Source organism: Cloeon dipterum, chromosome 1, assembly GCF_949628265.1.
Source record: "Cloeon dipterum chromosome 1, ieCloDipt1.1, whole genome shotgun sequence".
NCBI lineage: Eukaryota > Metazoa > Arthropoda > Insecta > Ephemeroptera > Baetidae > Cloeon > Cloeon dipterum.
Window position 1 is genome coordinate 25,209,732 of NC_088786.1, and position 16,129 is coordinate 25,225,860.

General features: G+C 47.1%; 1 protein-coding gene across 3 annotated transcripts in view; it reads right to left on the reverse strand.

Moving 5' to 3' along the window:
• msi (musashi) overlaps positions 1–16,129 on the reverse strand; it is a 71,475-nt gene that overhangs the window by 20,709 nt on the left and 34,637 nt on the right. The window contains exon 1 of one of the 3 annotated variants that reach the window (XM_065475555.1): positions 2,845–2,872. The exons of the other annotated variants lie outside the window; for them this stretch is intronic. The gene's annotated coding sequence lies outside the window, so the exon portion shown is untranslated. Of the gene's footprint in view, positions 1–2,844; positions 2,873–16,129 lie in introns of those variants that run through there. 3 annotated transcript variants of the gene reach the window in all.

Sequence of the window (16,129 nt, forward strand, 5' to 3'; positions counted from 1 at the left end):
AGCTGCTTTGCATTTCCGGCGCCGAATCAGAAATAAAACTAGTAAGAGGCACGGAGGAATAGTTAAAAAGTGAATCTCCAGGAATAAACAGTTCCAAGAATAAAAATTTCGCCTATTTCTAACTCGGCCAGTTGGCAATTTGCTCATTTCGTAGCACTTTGGATAAATTTCAAAGAGCTTTCGCGCACCACATGTACTTCCGGGACTATTTTTACGCTCGCACTACTCTCCTTTGCAATAATTTATTCCACTCTGATTAAATGGTTACTGCGGAATGGTGTAATTTTGCATAGAGTCGCACACACACGCTCGCGAGCGTCGGCACTTCTGCTCGTTCATGCCGCCGCAAGAGAGAATGCAGTGCCTTTCGTGTATGTGTTGTGGCGAAGTGAGCCTTTGATTTCAGGCTTTCAAGCTCTTATCTTGCCACAAGATTCACATCTTGCGGTGCACACCCGATATTGAACGCGCGTCTGGCGGACTGCATCATACACGAACCCGCGAAAGAAAATCGAACGGACAAACAAAAAGCAGCTCTCTTTCTGCCGAGCGCGCTGAAGGGCCAACTTTTGCCATTAGGCCTTCAGCGATTTTCCCGTCGAACGGATTTCCAGCGCAGCTCATCTCTCGCGTGTGCAACAATATTTTGCGCCCGGTTTTCATTCTGCCAGCGAACGGTCCGTCAACGCTGAAATAATGAACTATTTTTGGTAGATTAATGGTGCGCCCGGCATTTTGACATCTTTAAAAATACACGCGTCGCACGCAGTGAAAGAGTGAGTGGCGTGGTGAATTTTCGAAGCAACGCTCGGCGCCGCGCGAAATTTCTCGCCACCACCACCATACCGACTGGCTGCATTAGCCATTTTTCTCAGCGAATACGTCAAAATTCGCGCTTTTTACTTGCTCGGCGAGCGAGCCCGGCCGGAGATGAAGCCGCGTGTTATCTTGGCCGAGGCATTTTTTCGAAGCAAAAATAGCCGCGAGAGCACCGAGAGCGCGCACAGAGAATAATTTCCACATCCCTCGCGGCAATTAAGCGTGCAATCCGTCTTGGCTGGATCTTTGTCTCGCTCGTCTCCCCCGCGCGCATTAATTAGACGACCGCGGTGCGGGCGGCACGAAAATACGATTTTTTCACCCTTCGCCTCCGCTTCCGCCCGCCTACGATCCCATTGGGCGCGCGTGCATAAAAAATGGACCGGAACAGGGGTGGTTAATATGCCGCGCGCGGAGCTGTTTTTATATGTTAATGTGCAGTTAAGTATTATTTCGCTATTTAGGGTGCGAGTATCGATTGGCCCGCGACGATCGCTCCCGAAACAACGGCCACGGGACGACTGTGCGCGGGCTGTGCCTTGCAGTTCTGGGGGGAGAAGCAGCTGTTTCCATTTAGGCATCAGTTTTTTCTTCCAGCCGGCGCTCTCAAATTTACGAGATAAAATACACCGAGCAACTGACTGTCGGTCGTGAAATTTTCCACACCTCCAATCAGCGTTTCAGCGGATGGACGAGTTTTCCAGCCGGAAGTGAAGTCATGTCAACTTGAGTTTTTACGGCGGCCGGGCCTCCAATCTAGGCGGTCCCAGTCCGCCGTTGCTCACCGAGTGGTGTGCAGGGAGGGTGCAGGTGCGCGATTTGCATGCACGCGATCCCAAGCAATCAGATTTGAATATCCACGTATTCATGGGTATGTTTTCCGCGGCACGCGACCTCTTCGGCAGCCGCCGCCGCCATGGCGAGGTGTCGGCGATGACCATCGCGCCCTCTCATGTCCCCTCAATTAGACTTTTAATTAATTAATCCACTCGCCAACTCGCAGTCCCAAGCGGTAAAATGCCACACGACACGCTTGTCGAAGCTCGAATGCTGTTAAATTAGTCCGTGCTTGTGGAATAAATTTGGATTCTGGCGTTTTTGCCAGTTCTTGAGTTCCTGATCGTGATTTAATCGACTCTCTATAGGCGCGTCCGTCTTTTTGATGGGCGGGACATATATTGGCCTGCTGAATTTTGTTGAGGAAGAATTGCTAGATAATAAGACTTAGCAGTTTACATTTCCATAATAGAGGACTTCATTTTTGAAAAGCTGCTTTAAATACGAAATATTCCAGAAATTTAAAACTAAATTCGACCAAATTTTATATTCAGTTATTTAATTGACCATTCGCGTCATAAAATTTAGTGTTACGACAAATTCAAAGAATTCGTGTTGGATCACGATTAGAATCCGTGATCGAAGATTACCCCATAAAGCCCAACATTTCCTTTAACGAAAACAAGCCATTCTTATCGGTTTTTCTTTTTCTTGGATTCAACGTTGAAATTTTTGGGGTTCGCTCTTGCAAGGCACGTCTCGTCGGCGAATGAGGAGAATAATTATCATAGCCCCTTGCTCTACAAGTTCTTTCTCGTAAAAGCAAACAGCTAGTTCAGCAAATCCGGTGGCGCTGTGTCTCGCGAATCCCTGGCAAATTGATTTACGACGCGATAATAATCCCGATGTTTGTCTAGCCGAAGAAAGGTCAACGGCTCCACGGGTTTTTTCCCGTGAAAAATTAATTGGCCATTTGTTGAGTCGTCCGACGAGAGACGCAAAATAAATCGAGCGCCAAGAGAGTAAGGAAGAAGGCGATTCATCTGCGTGATTATTGCTCCGTGCGCCGCGGCCAGTGGGTATATAATAAGGCTGTTCCGCCGGTGGCCAGAAATAAATGAATTATCTCGATTTCATGTCCGCATGAATGAATCACCGAAAATACTCCGGAGCGCGGGAATATTTTTAGAATCGTACATCCTCCTCGGCGACGGAGCCGAGCAGCGTCTCTGCAGCAGCGCGACTCACTTTTCCAGTTACTCGGAGCAAAATTCCGCGTAGCATCGAACTCACCTGGAACAGAATAAGAGAAACGCATTAGGGCCTGAATTTGACGGGTGAGGGGAGGGAGGGCGAGGGAATCAATCATTACTCTAAGTGAGGCGTGTGGCAAATTTTATTCCAACCGGAATGCGGTTTCTGGTGACACCGAAGAGGCACCCCTGCGCGGCGTAAATCATAGCGCGAGTTGCAGCAGCTGTTTAAATAAATCTATGCGAGAATATTTTCGCGCCTGCCGACTCTCATGCCAAAACTTGGAGCGCCGGCCGGCCTTGGGTGTGTAATTTTGCTTTAAAATTGTCCGCATAAATTTGATCTGGTGCTGGAAATGGGACAGGTAAAAATAAATGCGCTGGACACGGGGAAGGCGACGACGAGGAAATGGTTACTGCTTGCGGGTCGTTTTGATGAATTTGCTCTCAGGACAGGAAATGTCACGCGATATATCTCGACTAGCCCTTTGGATCATCCTAATTAGCTTAATGCGCGAAAGTGGTTTTCGGCGTAAATGATATCTTTGAGCCGAAAAGCTCGGCGGCTATTTTCGAACTCTTCCAGAACTCCTCGGTGCGGAGGCACATATTGCTTGATAATCCAGAGTCTGCTCCTCTGCACGCCACGCGCCGATGCACGATCCGAATTGCGCGACTTTGACAGGCAAATTAAAACTGAGGATAAAAGCCGATCAAAAGATTAAAAAGCCGCTTGGCTAATGAATTATGGATTGCGCGTAGCGGACGGCTGATATCGAATGTCAAACGCTGGTCGAGTGCAACTTTTTCCCTGTAAGACCCGAATTGAATTGTTTGCGAATTGATGTTTGCGAGCAGTGTGCAAATAGCGGCGAAACGGCAGCAGTGAGCCGATTGTGCGGCACAAGAGGCAAAGTTGCAAACAGACACGCGGCCGCGTGCGGCACAAACACCACCGAAGCTAGAGCAACGTGTGTATTACAGCGAACGACCGACAAAAATGTCCCTCGTGTCGTGGATTTGACTGGCCAAGTGGTCGAATCGATATTCGTACACTCGGAATGGCCTTCTGCCGGGTATAATTCTGTTTCAACTGCCGGACCTAATTTCATTTTGCGAAAGCCACCACCGCCGCTGCTGTGGGCGCGCGCGGGGCGATTTAATTTTACGGTTTTTACATTCTCGTCGGACGAAAGAGCAGAGAGAGGCCAAAAACGAGCGCCAGGCTTTATGATATTATGTATTTCGGGCATATTTTATTTCGTCTGGAGGGCTGATAAAGAGAGCGAGCGAGAGAGGGCTGCAGCACGGCCCGAAAGGGGCCAAGTGCAGTGTGTGCGCCGCGCTTGGACGTGCGCCAACTGAGCAGGCGTTGCACCAAAAACAGGAAAACATCCAGCGAGGAATTTGGCCAAGCTGAGACATCAAAATTACTCGCCCAGCGACGCAATATGCCAGCCGACAAATTTATGAGGCACGAATTGATCCTGCGCCACTATACAAACACAGCAAAAAGTAAACAACTGGCTTTATTCGCCAATTATTTGCTGAGAGAATTCCAACAGCACTTCTTTCTCGACAACCGGGACGATTTTCCGCTGACAATTTCGGAGAGGAAAGCAGCCGATTTGTCGGTCGATTGAGTGAGTGTGCGTCTAATTGGAAGCAATCAGAGCGGCTGCTTCATTCGTTCGGTGCCGGCATGTAGGCGATTGGCACCGTGAGCACTAGAAATCGGCATCTTTCAAGTCACCCGATTGGTCACACGTTGCTACTTCTAAAAATACCGGCATCAATCATAAAACCCACCAGCAGCCAGCCCCTCCGGCCCCAAATTAACGCACGACAACCTCAACCAACTCAGCAGGCACGCGACCCAACATAATGATCATAATTCTATTAATATTTCCATTGACGTTCAAACTAAACGTTTCAAGGTTTCGTGAACCGTCTTATGAATTACATCCATTCAAAGTGTCAATGAACGTAAGTTTAAAAGCTAGTTCCCAAAACGTTACAGTAAAATATTCCATGGTGGAATAAATAAATAAAACTGAACAAGAACTGTGGATGAATTTACAAAATAAAAAATCCTGAATTTATTCATAATCTGCGTATGTAGTTAAAATAAAACCTATCCGATTATTTAAAAATTCAAAATAATTCGCTGATTTTTACTGCACAAATTATAAAAATGCTGATAGTGGATTTTTGTAAATTTAGAACGATCCATTCCAAATGCAAATTTTTTCGTTTGACAAAACAAACCCAGTTGAAGGACTGTAACCCAATTTCCTTTGCACAAGTTTGCATGACTCGTTGTTGTAAAATGTAGGCATGTCCCTGAACTAAGTTTATCAGCTCATTCGGCGGCTTCGTGTTTGATCGAAGACGAAACACAATATTGTAGGGGTGAGAGTGAGTGGTGGTGAAAAAGTTCACTTTGGGTCTGAATTAGCGGCGGCATTATTTGGCACTCGAGGGCCCGTTTGAAGTGAGAGCGAGAGACAAAGAAGAGCATTGGTGTGTGTAGGGCCTCTCTCGTGCGGTGGTGTTTGCATTGCGGTGCTCTCTGGCTGCCTATCGACCAGGAGCGCCCACCATGGTGTCATCTCTCTCTCTCTCTCGCTCCCTTTCGCGCCGTCTCTCGCTTCTCGCAGCCAGCCACTTTGTTCCTGGCCGTGTATATTTATTGCGTTGTGCATGTTAAACAACTTCTAAATTAAAACTTGCCCACATTAATATAATCACAGCGCTGCAGCGCGCTTGCTGTTGTGAGCAGATTCTTGCACGGATTCACAGCCACCACCGCCGCCGCCGCTGCTCTGGAGTAAACTGTGGTTTCTTTCGCTGTACTGTTGCTTTTTCTAACTGTTATTTAATCCCTGCGCAAAACTTTGCGAGGGAAAAGTGCACCAAAGTGGAATGCTCTTATCAAATTAGAGTGCGGAATGGTTCTGCGAACTTATAATTGGACTCTTTGAGCGACATTTCATAGTACTTTCAAGCTCCTAAAGTGTAATAATTCCGCTTTTTCCGACGGGCGGTTTCGAGCGTGAGATTGGACCGTTTTATTTTCATTAACTTTCAGTTGCAAACAAATAAAACTAAATTCTACAAAATGTCATAACACGAACGAAGGGAAAGAAAGCAAAACGAGACCCGACAATCAAAACCTCACTTTCTCCGCTTTTGTCAATTGAAAATCCGTCTGAACGGAACGATTTTTGCAGCACTGTTTATTGTGAAGAGCAGTTGGAGCAGTAACTCGACTGCTTTTTGCCGAGTGGCACAGCAGAGTACGAATCTTCCTCGTCGTGCACTTTTTGCACAAACAAGAGGAGAAACTTCGCATGGAGGAATAACATTATGGAAAGAGGACAAAAAGACAGTTTTCTTTCGAGTCCGACCGCGTGCAGCTGGCCAAAGTTTGCGACTCTGACGTGCGATTGGCCCGTTTTAACGCGTAGTAATTCCTTTTCACAGCCGGCGTGCATCCAATCGCGAGTACGTGTGCGACGGTGTTCCCATGATTTGCATTTGAAAAGAACCCGTCCCGCTGCTGCTGCAACAGGGGTCTACGAGTTTTTACTTATTGCACCTCGAAGCGCACGTGAGTTCGGGAAATAAAGATAAATGGGCCTGATTTTATACTTGCAATATCGCGCGATTTTATGTCTTCGACCTGATTGGGCACACACCACGTGCGATGGGCATTATTTATTCTCGAGCTTCGCTGGGCGTGCCTCGCTGCAGCTCGACTATTTATATTAATAATTCCAGCGTAATTAGGCGGCACACGGCTCGGTCCGAACGGCCGACGATCCATCACTCGCCACGGTGCTAAGTGCCTGCCTGCATGCTGGTGGCTACTCTCCGTGATTTTATCTCGGGGGTAGCTGGGTGGGTGGGTGGAGAACATCATACACACACGATATACGTTCACGGGCATGCTGGCTGGCCTCTTTTGCTTCACATCGTGTTCTTCGCTCTGTTATGTATTACAATGCTGGTGCGGTTTTATTATCCGTCTCCTGCCGAGTCGGATGAAACACAGCCGGCCGCGAAAAAATCTTCCCTGCGTTCTCTCGCTCACATTTTATTAATGCCCGTCTAGGTTTTCTCTAGCTACTTACGGAAAACTCGAAAGATAACAACGTTGGCACTGCCGGCAAATTCTAATGAGCAGAAAATTGTGCGGGAAGAAGCGTCTTCACCGAGAGGGCGACAATCGGGTTAACTGCACTCACTAGGACGAAATTACCACACGAGCGAGAAAATGACAACGTTTTCTGTCTTTGCTTTAAATCAAAATTTAGCAGTTTAAATAATAAGAAAAGACACTGAAGTAATTTTTTTCGAGTTTTATATTTGTTTACCTTTTCAAAATATGCAAGAAAACCATAACCTGTAATTTGAATTTTAAATCTGTATGAGTCAAGGCGAACATCAGCGGACTAGAGAAAGTGTACTGTCTCAATTTAGGTGGCGCTGTAAACTCATCTCTGGAGCAACTTGACCTTGGTGTCTAGAGTAACTAATAAATATTCAAAAAGGACACTTTCGGCCCACGCAATTTTATGAGAAATGACTGTTTGGATCTCGTAAATCCACTCAGAGGTGTTGAGAAATTAGTGAACAGACAGAGTGTTTGTTGCAAGATGGACGACCCATTTCTCTTTTCTGTATTGTATTCATTCACACGGTGTTATTGTATTGAGTATTACACGGAACAAAGAACGACGACGATGCCCGAGAGCAGGCGACCCCCGCACCAAAATTATCACAAATGCTGAGAGTTACGTGATGTGGCAATTCATGCGTGTGCCCATCGCAGCCCAAGTTGGAAATTAAAAGGGCACGCAAAGGTGAGCGCTAGTGGGCGACGCTTGCTGCGGCCGTCGAAAATTTGTTATTTCGGGGCATTGTTTGTCCCTCATTGTCTAGCTGCCGCACTAATTGACCCACCTGGGCGCACATCCAGCTGCCTCGACAGAGAACGGAAACCGAATTTTGACACAATGACGCTCGCGTAATATCCATTTATTTGCCGCGCGTATATGTGCAGCAAATAATCAACTTCCACTCGAGCGGCTCTTATAGTGTCTGCGTGTGTGTGTTTAGCTGCACTCGAAATTAATTTCGCCCGTAATGGTGCGGCAGTGTGCGGCGTGCTCCCCATTAGCGTATTCTGCAGAGTCTGCTGGATTCGAAAACGCTGCGGCCGCTTCCGATGTTATCGGTTTGCTCCAGAAGTGGCAAACCAGTTTTCTGCCGTCCGTCCGGGCCGAGCCGGCGCGAATTTACGATTCCATGAATCTAGCGAACAATATTAATCCAGGCCGGATAATCACTCAATAAATTACATCGCAGGAGATAAGCAAGATCTGTAATTTCGTAATCAACCCTTCCCCGTAGGAGATTACGCTGCGGAATTTCTGTACCTAGTTCCGTCTGTTTATTTCCATGTTATTGGCCTACTTTGATTGAAAAATTAGAACAAACACGCGACGGTCCTGTAAATTTAAAAGCCCATGAACGCTGCCATACGGCGTGATTAAATCGAGTAAATAAAACACTACCGTGAGATATGGACTGTTTGAAAAGAAATTTAATTAGAAGCCTAAAAGCGGCGGGGCCTTCAATATAAGGAGGTACAATAAAAGCGCTCTCTCAAGGTTTTCCTGCCAACAAACTGATGTTACCTGCGCCATAGCGACGAGGAGAAAAGAAAAGAGGAACCTGAGCGATTGCTCCAGATGGGTCGTGAGCACAATTGCCGAGTGCTATACCTGGGCTCAGGGTGTTTACCTGTGACCTGGCCGCCATTCAAGGTGATCCACCCGCATCCCCTCCCACGTTTTATTCTGACCAAGCAACACAACGAGCCTTCTTTTGCAAAGCGTTTCTCACAGCGATTTAGTCGGGAAGCGGGACGAGATTTTTTCCCAACAAAACAGCCCTCGCTGCTTTTATCCTGAATTTAGCCAGCCATCCATGGCACTTTTGGGCTTCTTTTCGAGGGGGAGTTTTTCTTCTCACATGTGAACCAGCGTCTCTTCCTTTTCTTTTTTATGCGCGGTGCGCTACTGCTGTTGAGCTTCCTTTTCATTATTTGATTTATCCCTCTTAATATTGAATAAATACTAACTGAACAAAGCAAAAACTGCCGTCAGGCATTTCACTTGAGGCGGGACGATTTTTTTGTTCCCTTTAGCGAAATGCGTCGCTCTCCAGCTGTTATGGCTTCAGTCAGCTTAAAAGACGCACGAAAAATTTCTATTGTTTTCCATTTTGTTTGTTTAGGGGTCATAGGAAGCTGGCAGGAATATGTTTAAACTCATGCCACTGTTTAGTGACAATTTGAAAGAAAAAAGGATCGACTTCTTTTTACCTGCTCGAAAAATTCCATTTTTTGCTTCCCGAGACAAGATACTTAATTTTTAGTTTCGCACCATGGTTGGTTTTGAGAACATTTCCTCTTTTTTCTTTAAGCGAGAGAAATAGGCTACTCATCAATACAGATCAATTTACGATTAGTGTCATCCGAAAGATTAATGATTTTTTCTGCTCATACAGCGCAGAGGAGCCAACCATGCGAAGAAGCTAAAATATTTCACTGATTGGTACAAGAAACAAATCACGATTGGATGTTTGCCGATTTTGTTTGTACTACTTCTGTTCTCAAACAAACAAAGATAGTGAGAATTTTAAACATGCTACCGCATTTCTCCTGCTAGAAAGTGTTGGTGGGATCCAGTTACAACAGCCTTTTGTCGTCAGCACGTCAAATCGCGCGGAGCGCCGTGATTGCAATTAAAAGCGAAATCCAATAGAACGGATTAACGTCTGTCTCGAATGTCGCCGTTACTTGTGCCGCCGTGCTTGGTCGCTTTTGTGCCGCTTAAAGGGCCGATTGTCCGAATTTTGTGCATGACAAGCGATTTATAGTGGCCAAACGGGTTGAGGTGCTTGCTCCAGTTGCCAGGCGGAGTCCGTTCGCTGCTTCGCCCGCACGTACCGAGAAAACTTGTGCGCGTGGAGCCGTCGTCGGGCGCACGAAAAATCCAACTTATGCAGCCGGCACATTCCCATCCTTTTTGCGGAGAATCGGTGCCAAAACGAGTGCAGGCGTTGTTAATTAAGAGCCACACGCCGCTGAGAACGTGAGCCGCTGCTGGGAATCAGGCGCGACACAAAAACAGAACTATGTGTGCAGCAGCCGGCAGCAGCAGCTAAATAATGGAGCCGAGATGAAAGAGATCATGCGATGGGGGGCGATCGCGGACCGCGGACAAAAAGTGAATATCAGACTGAACAATCGGTCGGTAAAAATAGTCGGATGGCCTACTGAACTGACTGGGGTCGGAGCGCGAAAAAAGTGCAAAGAAAGCGACAGTCAGGGGTCTGCCAATCGAGGTTGGTTATTTCACACAGCCGAATGTATTCACCGTTACTCCTCTCTCCGCTCGGCTCAAGTCTCTTTGGAGGTACCTACTCTTAATAATTTGACGCCGGGCGGTGGTACGTCCTGCACCTAGTTATTACAAGGAGGCTTTGATCGCGCCATTTAATTTGGAGCGACGAGAGCGAGAGAAATGCAGTGGCAAATTTGGCACACGTGCATGCAAATTTCGTGTCATGTCGCGGAGCTGCCGCTGACCTGCTAGCTGGCTGTTTGTTTCTTGCAACAGGAAGTGTTGCGGTCCTTTGATGACAAACTTGTGTATCAACATATTCACACACATAAACTCCACAGGCACTTTCTTTTTGGGGCACTCCATGGTGCCTGGGGTAATTAAAAAGTTTAAGTTTTGCACGACGCACGATTTTTCCTTTTGAATGTTCAGTTAACTTTAGGTGAATGTACTGTACAATATATAAATTGGGATCTTTGGTTTGGAAGAGAGTCAATATGTAACATCACTAGTTGATGTTGACGTTGTTGAAAGCGAAAAATTGAAATTTTCTCGGGTGAAGTTTGTTGGTGGAAATTCAAGCCCATATCACGTTGCGGAGCATTGTGAGAAAACTTGCTCACCTGCCACCTCCGTACGAGAAAATTTAGCCACCATTTTAGTGTTATTGGTGTTGATAGTTTGCAAACTTCCTGGGGCGAGACCACCTTTTCCCACCGCCAGTAGTGCAAATAAACAGTGAAATAAATGCCCGTGCCATGCAGAATACGAAGAGCGAGAGAGAAAGAAAGAAAGAAGGAACACAATGCTTTCGTGTGCGGCAACAATGGCTTTTCGCGTGCATGCTGCCGGAGCAGGAGATCCATCCTGCTGGCCTCATTTTTGCACCGCCGTGCAAAATCCGTCATATTTTTATACATCATCGGCTGAGCGGCGCTGCATGCAAATCGCGGAACGGAGCACGGTCTGTCGGCTACATTAATCGACACACTCCAAGCTTTCTGTTTTCCGCCGCGGTGTAATTTCAAAACGACGCTTTCAGGTGCTCCGCAGGTTTTCAGTTTGTGCATTCGAGACACGTTCCGTCTGCGCCTATACATCTGCTCTTGATCTATCACACGCGCGATCGGCGCTAATTTATTTCGCGCACGTCGCCGCAAAGTCAATCATATTGAAAATTCGCCGCGGAGATAAGAGAGCGCAATAAAGGCGAAACGCAATCAGCGCAGCGCTGATCATTACTGCTCCTCTTCGAGAGCAATTCATGAGGAACTGAAGGAAATTATTATTTCGGAGAAATTTGTTAATTAATTAATTTTGCGCCGGTGGCGACGCCCAGCCCGAGACTGGTACAGTACTCGGTGTAATTGATTCTGCATCGTGCACGGATATCGACTTCGCATTAATGAATTTATTCCGAGCGAGCGGAACAGTGTTGCCAAAACCTATGAGGCGAAGAATATCGCCCGCCGCCTCCGAACAGTTATGAATCCGCAGATAGTCATTATCGTGCATGGCGCCCTTTGCGTTTAAAGCCAGCCGGCTTCAAAAGGGATTTGATAATCGGCGCTCGATGAAATGTCTGGGAAACAAGCAGAATTTAAACGCCGCGAGCTCTGGAATCAGGAGAAGAGAGAGAAAGAGCGAGAGAGACACGCCCGTCGCGTTTCGCGCAGTATAAAGAGCAGCAAGTTCCGCGTGGGAGGACTCGGCTGGCTAATCCTCATAATAAATACAAAGTCTAACACGTCGGACTGCTTGGTAAAAAGCGCTGGCGGCCTAGCAACCAACGGTGAGTTTGTCTTCGACGAGCGAGCGAGAGAGATTGTCGTGATTCGCGCACGAGTTAATTCTAATCATATAACTGATGCGAGGAAGGTGAACCGTGAAAACGGGGTTAAACAATCAGAAGCAGCGCATACCGTGATCCATCCTCCTCCTACTCCTCTAACGTCGCCGCCGACGATCCAACCCAGCCCGAGATTGGATGTCAGATAGGCTCTCTATCCCAGCTGACTCCGAGTGTTTAAATTATTATGTGTACAAACGTGCGCTGTCTGATCGCCTTCCTGGGAGAATTCTCGCTCCCAACACAGATAGTAGATCCACCGCTAATTGCTGATTTGCAATGCCGACTGCATAATTAATACGCCTCTCTCTATTGTTGTTTCAGTTCGCAAGAGCGCGATTTTTCTACAGCCGCGCGCGCTCGTTTTACGTTTCTTGCATGCGAGTATTTCAGCTCGCAAGCGCCGTGCATGTGGTGTTATTTTTACGCTGCTTATAAGTGAATCATATTTTTTATTTGAGGCTAACGGCCGGCTTGTAGTGGTGGGGGCGAACGTGTGCGCAGGTTCATTGAATGCAATTGAAAGTTGTCAGGCGACATTTTAACGCACTCCTGCGAAATGAGTGCAAACTTGAATGTCCCGTGCTTCCTGGCGGTTCACAGACAAGAGCTGATCAGAAGATTTACATACAACAGACACCGTGAAATAATTGACCGCAAAAAGAGTCCGTGCGGTGGCCAGTTTTAATCTTTATTTAATGGGATTATTGATTGGGGTTTCAACGTTTCAAGACTTCAAAGCGTCTTCCGCCCTCAAGAGAAATTTCTCAACTACGTGCAAATCAGAAAAAAATAACGAGCTGGATGGCTGATTGTGAAGCACGACCTTGTTCTCAGCATGCACTAAACTATCCATCAACACACACTTCCCGAGTGCCCCAAAATCACCAATTGCTGAGAACGACCGCATCAATTTGCGTTGGATATAACAAGTTGCGTCACAAACACAACAAAATGAAAAGTTAAGCGATTCCTCCTGTCATAAAAGCGATGTCGGGTGGTGCATAATTTTCAATTTAAGTTTGGAAACACCTTCATTATATCAGAGGGAACGCAACGCCCGTGCGTACAAACAGCGTATGACTATATATATCGCGGCACGCAGCCTTTGAATAATTGACAACTGTTTTGATCACCAGGCGTCGACGCCGGCACCGCTCTGTATTTCTTAATTAATAAATAATTGGCGCATTTCTGGCCGAGACGCGCGCGGAGGTCTTGCACTGCGTCGTCGTCGCTCGGTGCATAATTAAATAGGGCGAATTAGCAAGTTTCAAAATTAATGTAGTCGCAGCATGCACACACACATACACCCCGGTTTTATTGGCGCACGAAAGTTCGTGGAGGCGGCTGGCTGCGTTCGCCCAAAAGCAGCCGTCGGTGCCTTTGGGTGTGTGCGAGTGGTGCGCACATGGCGTGGGCGTGAAAATTCATATAAATACAAACTGATACTCGCAGGGCGGCGAGAGAGCGAGAGCGAGAGAGTTTGGCTGGCGGAGCGGCAGACGAGTCAGAAAGTGACTGATAGATGGATGGATGGGAGGCTGCTTGGGCAGAATTCATTTTGCTCGGGATAAGCGAAATACACACACAGACACGCTCTCTCGATCCCGCGACGGCCCCCGCGTGATTTTCGCCGCAGCAGCGTCAGAACAAAGCGGTTTTTGTACGTGGAACGCGAAAAATGAACGGGGTTCTACTTGAAGTAGTTATTTCGGCGGAGGAACGAACCAAAGACGCTACTTATTTGTGTTCATCAATCATGCCGGGGACAAGAAAAAATTGGCGCTCTCCTCGGTGGTCGTCCCTTGCGCCAGTTAGGCTGGCGAGGCGAAGTCATCGCCGACCGGAGACTCGGGAGAGCGGCTCGAGGAAAGAATTGATCCGCCAGCTAGGAAAAAAATCATTCAAGAGACGGGACGGACGCAATCTAGGGTTGCCAGGTCGGATGATGACAAACGCGTGCGACTAGGGAGGGGTGACATTAATTTTTTTGCCATAGCAACCGCGACGACCCAAGAGATACCGTATTAGTGATGGGGGTGCAATTTAAAACTCAAAACTGATTAAAATTTATTTGTTTCTGTGATGCGTGGGAGTAAAACCAATCAGAATTACTGATTTAAAAATGACAAAGGTCTAACCAAGCTATTTTGTTGCTCATAGCTTAACTGAGGGTGGTGCTATTGAATTAAAATTTGAATTGGGTAGCGTGTGTTTACGAATTAATATCATCAGAATACCAATTAATTAGCGTAATTGTATTATTGTCTAGTGACATTAGCCATGCATAAGCCCTCAAATAGAACAATACAACTTTGACCTTTAATATGGTAGACATAATTTATTTCGGAGACGCGTTTCAGCCAACTCGATTTGTTTACCCTTCTATGGAAAATGTAAACAGTTACGGACGCTTATGGAGCAGTAAATAGTCATTCCGTCTTACAGAACTCGATTGACGCCTCTTTATCGCTGCCAGCGCCAGTGGCAACCCTATATAAGCGAGTCGCACATAAACAGCGACGTCGATTTTTGGCGTCTTTTCGGAAACGGCACATCTCCTGAGACGAGCGCGATTAGGGATTTGCGTTGCCCGAAAGGACCGACTAGATGATGTGTGCAACAGACTCGCACAAAGATTAAACCTCTGGGCGGATTTGCACGCACATACACATACACGAGCGCGCGGTGCGAACGACGGGGCGAGTGATGAATATTGGAAAACAAGTGTGCCGGTTTCCATGGCGATGCTGTAAATGAGGATGATCGCGAGGGAGGAAACAAAACTGGGTTGCTCCGACTGACTTGGTGCGGCTAAGAGGCCCCCATTTGCATCGCACTTACGCGCTTTTCCACGGAGCGAGTGGCCGGCCGTGCAAGTCGGTATCCGCGCGCTTGCCTGTCATTATTCACCCACGTATAACACGTTGAAATGCCGTTCTACGTTACGCTCGCCGCTCGCTCGGTGCACACTTATTCGCCACCACCGACTGACCGGCCCGATCGATAAGTGTACTTAAACACAAACGACTGGGAAAATAAGGCGAGTCGACTCCTTCGCCACTTGTCGTGCTCGGAATTGAATTTCCCTCCCAGCGGACCCGCTTAAATCTGGACAACTTGTAAATTCAGTGCTGAAAGAGAGAAACAGTCAGCTTAAATGTCAAACAACAGGGTTGTTTCTTGGCGTACTTCTTGGAATTCACCGAAAAATCTGGAACTTTTGTAAAACTCTCGTAACAGAGTAAAACACGAGATGGAACTTGTTCGCTCTCCGTTATTTCCACCACAAAACGTAGTACCCCAGTTCCGACAGTAATAATAATAATTTCCCGTTCCCTGGAGAGCGTTTCATTTGAGCTAATTATGTGCGAGTCGGTTTCAACCCCTGCTGGCAGCAACACGATTGTCGAGCGGGCACATAAATGCACACGCAGCGAGTGCAGCTGCGAAATCAAAATAAAACGCAAAAGCTGCAGTTCGGCCGTCTGCTGGCTGGCGTGCGTGCTGGCTGCGTTTTCGAGAGCCGGCCTGACAACAATCACTCACATATGTACGACCGAGGAGGGTTGTTCTGGCTCCGCCGTCGCGCCGAATGCCTCCCCAAGCACGCGCCCCTCAGCCCATTGCTTCCCCCGTTGTTGCACGGCCAAGTGCCAACAATCGCACCGCGACACAACAACAATGCCAGCCGAAATCGGGCTAATGAAGTTAGCTGCTAAATAAAAATAAAGCGGAGGAACATTGTTTATATTCAGGAGGAAAGGACTGGTGGTTTATAGTGCTCTCTGTTTCAATAGAAAAACTGGACGCAGTGATAGACTGCCTCGAAACTTCACCATTCGATCGTAAAGCGCAATTTACGGCCGGCTCCAAAGAGTACTACTTTAAATCCTCTGTTTCTTTTTCCTGTACAATGATGCAATTATTATTATTTTGATTTATAGCTGTTAGCCTCAAGCAGAGGAGTTTTCGAAGTGGAAAATCTGCTGCTCAGTCGAGAAGTGAGC